Source organism: Camarhynchus parvulus, chromosome 2 (assembly GCF_901933205.1).
Source record: "Camarhynchus parvulus chromosome 2, STF_HiC, whole genome shotgun sequence".
NCBI lineage: Eukaryota > Metazoa > Chordata > Aves > Passeriformes > Thraupidae > Camarhynchus > Camarhynchus parvulus.
In genome coordinates this window covers 98,306,170-98,318,223 of record NC_044572.1, presented here as the reverse complement: position 1 = coordinate 98,318,223, position 12,054 = coordinate 98,306,170, and positions in this window count along the sequence as shown.

Genomic DNA, 12,054 nt, shown 5'->3' with positions numbered 1-12,054 from the left:
TGTGGAATTCCTTACTTTAACATGTCTGACATATATTCAGTGTTAGAAAGATAATTAGACACATATCAGACGTCTAGAGAGAAAAGGTGAGCTCTGAGGTCAGAACATCTTCCCCTTTACTTTGTTTTAATATTATTTTCAGGTTTGGGTTTTCCCTTAATAACTGAGCAAAAGTTCTGTTTCTCTAAATGCTTTCGGAAGAGCTGTCTTTTCTGATTAATGAGTTGTCCTTTTCTCCTCCATTCCTGTCTCCTTACCTGGAAATCAGCTGCCATGTCTGTAGTAACAGCAGCGTATGGCCTTCGTAGGGTACCAGGGATAGGCTGTGGAGGCAGACCAGGGAGTCCTCTTGGTGTGTAGATCCAGTCTGCTGCAGAAGTAAAGCATGTTTTTTCCTCCTGGATGGGGTGAGAAGACAATGTTTACATTCCCTTACCTTTTCCATTTGCTTAATTTCTCTCCTTTACTTATTCTCAGTATATGTTACAAAAAGATAACATCTCACCCCCTGAAGTCACTGCAATTTCATGTTTTGCCCATCTTCTCATGGGCGAAAAGATTCCTGTGTACTCCCTCTGAGATTCAGCACAGTGTTTAAGGTGGTGCAAACATCTAAGATGTCATATTGGCATGAAATTTAAACCCTTACACTTGTAACTACATTAGTTTTTACGGTATGTCTTTTCTCTTGATTACACAGCTTGACACTTGAATTTTTTTTTTCCTGTTCAACCTATAGACGATTTCTTTGAGCACCACAGGAGCAAAATTTGAAGTAGCTATTCATCCTGTCCTGAATGAAATTTGTTGTACAGGCAAGATGCGCTGCAGCAAACACACTAACTTGCACTTAACTCCTGATCTCATTGTTTTATTGTCAATAGTAGTAATAATTGGTGAGCTTGTAATACTATGGCACTTAGCACCCTGGCTGAACAGAACCATAGTGTTGGGTTTTGGGAAGACAGTAGAAAGCTAAACTCCTGCCTGACTTCCCTCTTCCCGCAAAAAGGTGTCCTGGTATTACCCTTATCTCTCATAATTCTCCTTATTAGTGCTGGGAATTTTTTGCATTTAGTATTTAAGAACTCTGGCTTATGAGATATGTTGTGATGTCTCTGGCTTATGAACTTCCATGCCAGTTGAAATAACTAATCTATTTATTCCAACATTCCTCTATAACTGTGTCAAGAAGTTCAGGACATTTTGAGTGGTGACCAACAGATAATTATAGAACAATTTACAAATTAGCTATAGATTCAGCTGAAAATTTCTATTATCTTGAAATCCTTCAAACCAGAAGATAATTTCTTGGCCAAATACTGAATCTGAGTATTTTGTTTTTCATGCACATAATTATGGAATGTAACAATTACAATATTCATAAAGTTTCTAATTCTAAATAGGCTGAGGTGTTTGGGGGGCGGTTGGTTTTGGATTATTTCTTGGGGTTTTTTGGGTTTTTTTTTCCCCACTTCCTTCAAAAATATTACATAGTTTGTCTGATTTTTCTCTGCATGGTTTGGAGATAATTGTTTGCATTTGCAATGTGTGCGGGCATAACATCTGCCTCAGAGTGAGTTGCTGTGCTCACTACTCAATGAAGCAGTGAAGCATTTGAAATGCAGGAACATCCCTCAGACATCGTTGCTAGTTAATGATTCTTCATGCTCTGAATGTTGCATCTCATGCATCCTGTGTCTATTAATCTTAAAATGACACACCTCACCTTATCAGTAGTCTCACTAAGAAACATATCCAACAAAACCTGAGAAGAGCCTTTTGAGGAAAAATAAAGTATCTTTACCATTCAAAAAAGAAAAAAGATGTTAAGAATATTGCTCTCTCTGTGTTCCTCTGTAAATCACCAACATTTAACTTGGAGCTACTCATGCCTAATCAGGCTTCATAGACAGAACTCAAAATTAACAAACATCCTGCTGCTCTTTTCTGACAATCTTTTTTGTTGTTTTTTTTTTTCCATATCCATCCCGGTGTCTGGAAATGAGGCAAGCATTAGGTTAGTAGTCTGAAAAGCTAAGCAGATGTGAATAAAAATCAATGATAAATGCAGTGTTCAGTAGCATGGAATGAATCTAAAATGGTACATTTACAAATTTAGATCAAATTAGGAAAGAATTTGCAACCTGTTCAAAATCAGTGTGCACATCAAAGAGGAACTTGCCCTTTTTGAAAAGAACAAGATATTCTTAAAAAACTGCTGGGGATCATTTTAAAGGGAAGATATTTTAATCCAAATTTTAAGCAACAATATATTTGTGTTTGTTTTGGCATTTACTTGGAACTCTAGCTAAAATATTGCCTCTCCTAACTGATGCAGTCTTTCTACAGTCAAGGTTCCTAAATCACAAGATATGTTTTAGTGATTAAGCCCTTTGTGTGAAACACTGTATGGTAGTCTCAAAGAGGAAAAGTGGGTAGATTTGCAGTAATCTGTTGTACTATAGAGCTTCCCAGTAGGATTTGACAAGCTTTTCTTTCTTATGTCCTGAATGCAAACTAGAGTGGCTTGCATTAAATATATACTTAAAAAAGAAATCACCTTGAAGGCTGCCATCAAGGAAAAAGGGAAAAAAGAGAAGGCAACAGGGAAACTTGCACAATGAACCAGAATCTCAAATAGCTAAAGAAAACTCAGGGTCTCAGTGCTTCCTGAATCTTGAAACAGTCTATTATAAAATTTACTTTTAATTACAATTTTTCTCTCAGAATAATATGCAGCACTTTATACCAACACATTTTAGAGTAATATTAAGCCTTAAAAAGAGATTAAATAATACAGAAATTGAAAGATTAGGAATTTTAAAACCCACTTATCTATATCAAAGAGCATCATAATGAATTTCAAGTGGGACTCAGAAAGTTCTTATTAAGCTAAAACCTGAATTATATTGTTTAATAAAAATAATAATTTAAATTATTTTTTCCCAAGGTCATACAACACAAAGGAATTTAAGATTTGTGTGTCAGAGTACCAAAGAATATTAAGAGGTACCAAGCATTAGATCTTGATTTCAAGTATCTGCAAGACATTTCCTCCTCAATCTTGAACTGGTTTAAAAGCCAAAATGACCATTAAATATTATTCTATTTTCTAGTTTGCAACCAGACTGTCCCTAAAAAAAACATTGTGGTGGGAAAAGAATATTAAAAGAATAGAACATTTTGAAAATTTAAGGATAACACATGATTTACAGAAATATCCTTCTCAAACTAACAGAAATTGGAAATATTTTGAAGCTCTTCTGGACTTATTTAGATTTCAGCTTGTTAAGGACTGAGTTGATGATGACATATTGCATGACAAGTAGTTCAGAAATTCCTAAAATAAAATTTCCTTAAAGTACAAAACTGAAAAGTAAAAGAATACAGTTTATCTGTCTTCAGAGTAGTGGATTGATTTTCCCGTTTAAAAAAACATGTTCTAGGGTGGTTTTTATTATGTATTAGGAGACCATCCTTGTTTAACAATGCTTACTTCAGCTAAAACAAAAGAAAAATAATTTGCATCTAATCCATTATGGATCTGATCTGGAGCTTGTAGAAATCAGCCGTTTAGTAAACCGGCATGGTCTTTGGGTCAGGCTGCAAATGAAGAAGAAAATTCTTCTGGCTCCAGGAATTTTTTTTTAACATCCTGTAAATCTTGCAGATCTGGAATAGCAGCAATATGATATACTGTCAGAATTTAAGTTACATATTGAGAATGTGAAGCTGACTTATCAGATGCTGAATCACAAAATAAATAAAATTGTGAGACTTAACAAATAACATCATAAAGCTTTATCTTAAGTTGCCACATTCATGAAGTGTAAGGTAGTGGCCAATACCAGATTTATGATGATTGCATATTTTTATTTCTACATATTCAAAATTTTTTTGATGGCAATATGATTATAAATGGGTTTGCTTTGTGGGTTGCATACAATGGAGTGCATTCTACTTTCAGATGCCTGTACTTGTTTTAAATATATATCTATTTACAAGGAGATAAGCATTATTCAGTTACACTCCATTCACTACTTTCTGCCCACTGCTTTAATCAGCATCCTGGAAAAAAACACTAAATGTTTTTGAACACAGCAGGCATTCACCCTACTGAAGACACAAGGAAGGATACGCCTAATTTTCATTCAGTTTAAACAGGAATTTTTAACAATGACTATTTGACTATTTAACAATGACAAAACTATCAGGAAATAGTTTTGAGTAGTACACTGCTTTTCCTTTTTATTCATGCTTATTAATTGTAAGTGAATTGAATCAAGCAATTATCACTTAAGTGTTGGTATTAGCATCCAGGTTTTGAGAAATCTTCCTGAACAACCCAGAGTGGAATAGCACTTGCTATTTTGGAGTTAAAAGCAGAGTAGGAAACAAACCTTCAGCATACTGCTAACGAAACAGAGTGGGATCGAAAGCGTTGTAATAAAATTGCAAGGGGAGTAAGTTCTCAAGGAAATCAGGCACCATTCAAATACTAAATCTTGTTTTGCATTCCAGCAAGCAGAAAAAACAGGGAGACGCAACAAAGAAAACAGACATCATCTTAGATTAGTCCAACCTAAATGAAAGAAAGAAAGCAAGCTGAAAATTGTAGAAGAGTTGATTTCACTACATGTTTATGTTAATAGGGTATTTGACTTTTGAATGCTTCATAAACCTTGTTATGTTCAGTGCTATTTGAGGTAGTAAAACAGCTGGAACTCTGCCAGAAGCTTTAATTGGAATCAGCTTAGCAGGCACTGACAAGATTTCCTAGTGTTTAGTTTCAACCTTATAATAAAAATGCAAAATTATGTGCTATGTATTTTCTGTTCCTCTTTGGTGTACGCCCATAAAGGTGAGACATAGCTGCGCTAGAAAATAGAATTTTTTTCCTCACATGCCTCAGGCCAGTAACAGGGCAGTGTGAGTAGTGTTGCTTATAATTAGATGTTTCCTCACAAAGGAGGCTGCAGAAACTCACCATAGAGCTCTCCTTTTTTGTACATCTTGGTTATTGATTAGGCCAGTGTGTCAGATGGCCACAATAACACCAGAGGTGTTAGCAGCATGACTAGGGAATGGGATCAGAGGGCATCACCAAAGAAACATCAGAGGAGCAGTCTGATTACACTCTTCATCTAACAATAAATTAGAGGGCTGCAGACCAGGGCATCTTGCCATACAGAAGGAAGGGATTATTGTTTTGTGGAGCCAGCCCTGCAGGCTTGTCCATACAGAGGAATCTTAAAAGCAAAATTTTGTCTCAGGAAACAACTGCACTGTTTGAGACTTTGAAACTGATTAGAATCTTTGATTCAGGACTATTAAAAAAAGATTATTCATTCATTATCTATAGCTACAAATTAATAGATTAAAAATCTTTCTCCCTTCAGATTGTCTGCATGATCTCTTGGAATTCTATACTTGATAAATGTAGGTCATAGAGATATGTAACAAATATAGATAAATGACTTTCACCAAGGTTGTCAAGACAGGAATAAATCCCAGGATAACATTATGTTGTCAGGAGGCCAAAAGTAGTCAAGAAAGTCATGTCTGGGAAACATAGCTTTCAGAGTTTTAATAGAAAATCTTCACCTTGGGAAACTTCTAGTTCACAGAAAATACCACCCGCCCTGTCCATCCCCATCACATGAAGCCATTCTTTGCAGGCTATTTATAGTGTCACTACCAACCCTCGCTACAAACTACATTCAATGTAGTTCCTCATCAGCTTCAATATTTAAATACATAAAGTGAAAGCAAGAATAAGAAACAGCAACAACCATGTTTGTTTGCTATTTGTAATTACTTTGAAATATCGTGGCTGAGTAGCACAAAGGTACTGACTGAGACAGAAATAATTTTTCCAGGTCAACAGAAGTTTTATAAACTTGCTCCCAGCCACAGGTTCAGGTTTTGCAAGGATCTGTAATCTCAGACCCATAAAGGTTTTTGAGTTCCCTGGCCTGGGGGTTTAAGGGAAAGGCAGATGATTTGACCATTTGTCAGTAGCTCAGTGCTGCAGTCCAACAAATACACCTGTAAGGAGTGCAGTGCTTCAGGACTTGCAGGGGCTTCCTTTGAGCTGAGCTTATTTTCAGCTTGCTTTAGGTATCATAGCAATTGTTGACCAGTCAGGGGCCTACTGCCTAAATTTGCCTTAGCTTTTCACTTTTGCACAGCTCAGTGCATAATGCTGATTAATAGAGAGTAGTAATAACTAGCAAGTCTATGCAGACTGAATTCTTTATGACCCTGGAATAAAAATGGGCCATGAGACAGCATAAGCTTAGGAGGATACAGAGACTTTAGACTGTGAAAACCCATAAATCTTCATGGTCAGTCACTGTTTATTAAAGGGATGCAACCCTGAGAGACAGGTAAATTTGTTCTAAAGTTAGCAAAAAGGATGGAAGAACAAGTATAATGGGGAATTCATAAACCAAGGAAGAAAGTGAGAGAGAGGCCATTCCAGTAGATAATGTAAAGAACTTAGTGACAAGTGAATAGAAAATTGAGAACAGAGGTAATCCCGATCCATAACTGTGGATTGTTTCTACAATCGTGCTATCAGAGGTTGGCATGCTGAGGAATCTTTGTATCTCTCTCCCTGATTCTTTTTCAGTAAGCCAGTGGGGCACTGGAAAGTGAACACAGAAGAAAAGTACTTATGCGTTCAAAATGTGTAGCAGTATGATAAAGGATGTTTTCCAGTAATAATTAGGTAATTCTGACTATGATTTTTAGTTTAATTACAACTGCAATAATAACTGTTTATTGCTCATTTATTAGGCAGTTAAGACTTCAAATAAACTAACAATACATTTTGACTCTGCATACAAGTTATGGTTCCTTTTTTTGCCCAGAACAACATTTTGAAGTTATGAGTGAATACCACATGTATGCACCTTGCTTTCTCTGAAGAAGTACACAGGTCTGTGAAAAAAGGAAAATAAAGACTGTATTTGAAAACTGATAAGAACATATGGCTGTGTATCTATCATACCTTTGACATTAAAGATCATCCATAGGCTATCGCAGCTGCTGTTCTGTTCAATCTCATACTTGTTATGATTGATAATTTTACATGTTTAGTTGTTTCTCAGGAATCTCACTCTGCAGGAAAATAAAGTGAAAGTAAAGCAATAAAATACTCCCATCTTCTCCTAAGTTAGAAAATAATTTGTCCCAGTATTCTGGCTTGTACTGAAATTCTGTTCTGAGTGATTACTGAAGCTCCACAAAATAAAGGAAAAAAGCTTTAGGTTTCTCTTTGCAGTTTCCAACAGATGTCCTGACAGACTCTCATGGTAAAAAATGGTTGTAAGAAATCAAGTCTCACCAGTCCTTGTGATTCTTGCGTGAGGTTGGTAAGCAAGCAACAACCAGAAGCTGGGGTTTATGTTCTGTTTGCCTTGTTTGGTGCAGACTTTTTGCTTCCCTTTCCAAAAGGGCAGTTAAGAGTAACTGATATACTGGACCCACTGTTTTTTGTTCTAGAATGCTCTGTAGAGAACATGGAAGCAATATTCTGTGTTCAGCATGTCTGATGGAGTTCAGTATTTTCCATGGTTATAGTCATACTTAATTCAGGAGTGCCTTCCTTAGCATCAAGTAGAAACAGGAAGCAACATTGTTCTCATCAGGGTCTTATTCCATATTACATCACTTTGTTTTCAGACTCTCCAAAGATAAATGTTATTCATATACTTTTATCTACAATGCTCTCACTGCATTACAATGGGAATGAAATTTCCCTTTAAGTGGCAGAAATTATTTTAAACACAAGAAAGGGTTTAATTTATGGCCTAAAATCATCTTCCTGCTTCAGAGAAACAAAGCAGAAGAATGCTAGAAACTCTAAGATTATGAAAAGCTGAACATCTAGTATCTACCAGTAGATAGGTGACAAGGTTGAGCAATAGGAACTGAATGAAGTGGAAGAAATCAGAAAACAAATAAGAGAACAAGTTTAGCACATGCAGATGAATACATCTGAAAGGTGCTCCTAAGCTAGATAAAATACTGTTTGAACTCTGAATAGTTTGTATTTGCTTATCTCTTTTTTTAAGGAAAGGTAATGCAACTCCTAAATATTTCCCCTCCCTTGATATTCTAAGAATGTCAGGTGCACTAAATGAAGCATATTTGAATGGTTGTGAATTATCAGCAGGCACTACACCCTCGTTCTGTCCAGGACAGGGTTGATTTTTGCAGCAGCCAGGAGGGGCATGGCTGGGACCCTGTGGTTATTCCATACTACCTCATGCCATGCAGAATGGACAGAGAGAGGGTGTGTCCCTTCCAGTGTGGGCTGGTGGCAGAGTGTGTGTTTGCATGGTGACAGGTTCCACACAGGGAGCATTGTGTGTGAATCATTTGCCTGCCTTTTACACTCTGTTATTAATATTGTTGCTACTGCTCATTTTCTTATTTCATTCCTCTTCTTAGTAAATTGTTCTTATCGCAACCCATGATGTATTTTATGCCTCCAGTACTCCTCTCCATCTTGCTGCAGGGGAAGGGGTGTGGGGAGGAAATGAGAGAGCAGCACGCAGCTAGCTGTGTTCCAGTGGGAACAGTAAACTGGGGAATGCCATTCCTCAACTATGGCACACTATAATGCCCATCTGTGGAAACATGTTTGGGGGAAGCAAAAGCTTGTGAAAATGGGGAAAAAAAAAGATTCCTTTGTTTACTTCAGATATGAGTGCTATTTATAGTTAGCTTTCTTCGTCAAAAGAGTTTTGTAAGTTCATGGTGTGCATCTATTTTAAGTTCACCTATTAAGAACCTTGTTTTTGCCACTGTCCAGACAGGTAGGTTACACAATGGTGTAACCCATATATCTGATGTGTCAATCATACAAAACAATTGAATCAAGCCGTCGATCTGATGATCAAGATTAATTTGTCATGTGAGCATTGCTGATCTGTGTCTGTGCCACTGCAAGTGCTGTTGTGACATATACTGTGTATACTCTGTTGCTGTTGATTACACATGGCCTCATCACTCTGCTGAGGCCAGAGTATCAGGACCATAATTTGGACATATCTTTGACTCCAGCCAAAGGTTTTTTGCTTGCTCCAACTCACAAAACTCTAAAAGGAAGGCTATATTATTTAGACTATCAAGCTGTAGCTATTTCAGCAAATGTGCTGGGCTATACTGTCTCATACAAGAATGACCTTTGTTACTAATTTGGGTTATGAGCATGGTGGAGCATCTTCATACAGCCCTCCATCAGCTACTTTGTACATACCATGCACAAGAAAATCCAACTCCTTCTTTCTTCTTAAATCAATCCCTAAACTAAACTAACCACTTTTTATGTAAATAAAAAAAGAGTTGTAACTTTTCTAAAGGTACAAAATATTTGAGTAGGTGATATCTTTTACAATTATTAAAATGTGGTAAATTGGTCATGCAGCCAATGTACAAGCATTTGATCTTTCTGCCATTCCCTGCAAAGTACAATGCTCTAAACTGCACTTCAGCTTCTGAGAAATGTCACAAGGAATTTTTCAAAGAGCCAATGTTTTTCTTACCAAACTCTCCTTCCTGTAAGGAAAGCTGACTGTTAGCAAGGTATTCCTTATTTCTAATCAAAACCTGCCTTTAAAATATTGTGACTATATGAATAGTTATACATACAACTAGGAAAGGGGCTGTGTGCATGACCACGTGTGTGACAGAAATCTGATTGCTACCAGCATGTGGTGGGTATTTATAGTTTAAGCTGTGAGGCTATGTCATACTAAAAAAAATCAGAAATGTAGAATCTATAACTTACCACAGGATTAATTTTGCTAAACAAGCACATTTAAAATGACTCAAGGTGTACTTCAAAGGGATTTCTATATTTAAAATGAGTTTGTGTTCTCAAGTGTGTATGTGCCTGGGCAATAGAGTTTTAGAGACTGATACATTTTGTAACATGCATGTTTATAGGAAGGGGATTCAATGTACCATTTCATGTATCACTTAGTGGTGTAAATCATCTATGAGCTGGACAATCTAATTTTTTGTTCATCACTTCCAGTAGGATGAGGCAGGAAACTGCTGCCAGCTGTTGATATTCTGCCTTTGTTTTGAAACTCTGTGCAGAGGAAACAGCTGCTTGCAGTAGGAGTTTTGGGGTCTGAAAGGTGATCTCTAGTCCTAAAATCTGTGATAAATTAGGAATTGATGTTGTCTGAGTGAACATGTTACTGCAGGCTGGTTACATACAGGAATGTATGTTACTGAGGTAAGGTCCACAATAGCGATTTTTTTGTCTGCGCTTTAGAGATCAATTTTGTGACAGTATTGCTGTGCATGAGCACACACCTCAAACATTAAACAAATTCTTGAGGAGTTTATCCCCCATAAAATTGAAATTTTTCAGTCTGTGGTGTGATATACACTAAAACTGAGATCATCTCCCTGAATTATCACAAACTGCAAAGAAGTAGATGGGGTAACATATTACCTTCTTTTTACACAAAAAATAGTCTTTGTTAAGTAGAGAATTATAATGCTGCTCTTTCAGAAGAATGAGGAAAGTAAAGCAGACAGGACAGCTCTGTGTAAAAGGGAGCAGATGTGGACTGCTGGTCCTGATTCTGTTTAATCAAGTAGAGACAAGGTTCTGATAGACAGGAACAAGTCTAAAGCAAAGACTTTCCAGGTTAGAAATATTACTGCTATTTCCTTGTCTGAACATATAATGCAATAAAACCAGAAAACAAATTTGACTCTGTGTATCAGCAAGGATTTCCTATATTATAAGGGAACCATGAAAGAGGATTTAAAAGCCAATCTTTCTTTCTTCCTCTTATCACAGGGGTTGCAGAGGCATTCTATTTTTCTTTCTTGTCCAGTTCTAAAGGGACTTGATGGCCTTTTGCATTCTGGATGGCAGAGGTGTAAATACAAGTCATTTAAACCTGTGTCATCTTTCAAAGTTGCCAGGAATTGTTATTTTCATTATCGTTTCACACTGCTCACAAACACTTTTGTCTGGTTTCTTTGTAATTTTCTTTGGCTTGCCAAAAGACCATAAAAATAATTGATATTGCAACAGAACTGAGTTATTTAAAAATATTGCATATTTGCCAGTAATATGAATAGGCAATTTTAGTACAGTCACCTAATGCTAGGATTTTCAAAACAATGTGGAGCATAATTCCTTTAGACTGCCTAGAAAATCCCAGCCTGGGATCTTAGCAGCATACAGAATATATTAAGAATACAGATATGTAAAAATTCTCATAGTTATATACAGGCTCTATAAAGCATTTTGCTTGATCCCAGGAATTGGTTTAAGTGGTTCACAGACTTTGCGAGGCATAAATCGCACTCAGAAAGTAAAGGGTTTTTTTTCCACAATAATTTTCCTTCTTGGAAAATATCTTTAGTGCAGAATGAAACTTACTGCATAAGTCTCCCTTTTGTGTATCTTCCATAAACTTCAGACAACCCTTTTCTGAAATAATCTTATCTCTTCAAAAAGTGATTGTTATAGACCTCTGCTGGGGAGGAATTATCTAACTTTTCTCATCAAATCTCATTATTTTAACAGATAGGGCAGTGCCTAATTGTCTCTACACTAAGAACCCTTGCTAATCAAACATTTTAAAAACACTTGGCTGATTCTTTGATAAAGACTGAAAGAATCAGCAAATCTTTGGGAGAAGCCAGCAGGTATAACCAGTATGCCTATTTTTCAGGTTTCTATTGAGACTTACCCTTCCTGCACATCAATTTTATGAGCATCCATGTGTGTGCTAAGTTATTTTGATCAACATTTGGCAGGGTGAGAACAAAGATATAAAACTACACAAAAATTTACAAAAAGGTTATGTTGCAGAATACCTGTTACTTGGACTCAAAATGTCCTTGACATTTAGATTCAGTGCTCTTTCAAGACATTAGAGGCAGGATTCCCAGGGAGTCAGCCCTATGTTCTACATTGGTGGCACAAAACTACAGATCTACAGCTATTAGGTAGGAGTTAGCTGGCACCCAAGGACTCACCACACTGACAGTGGGGTCAGGGAT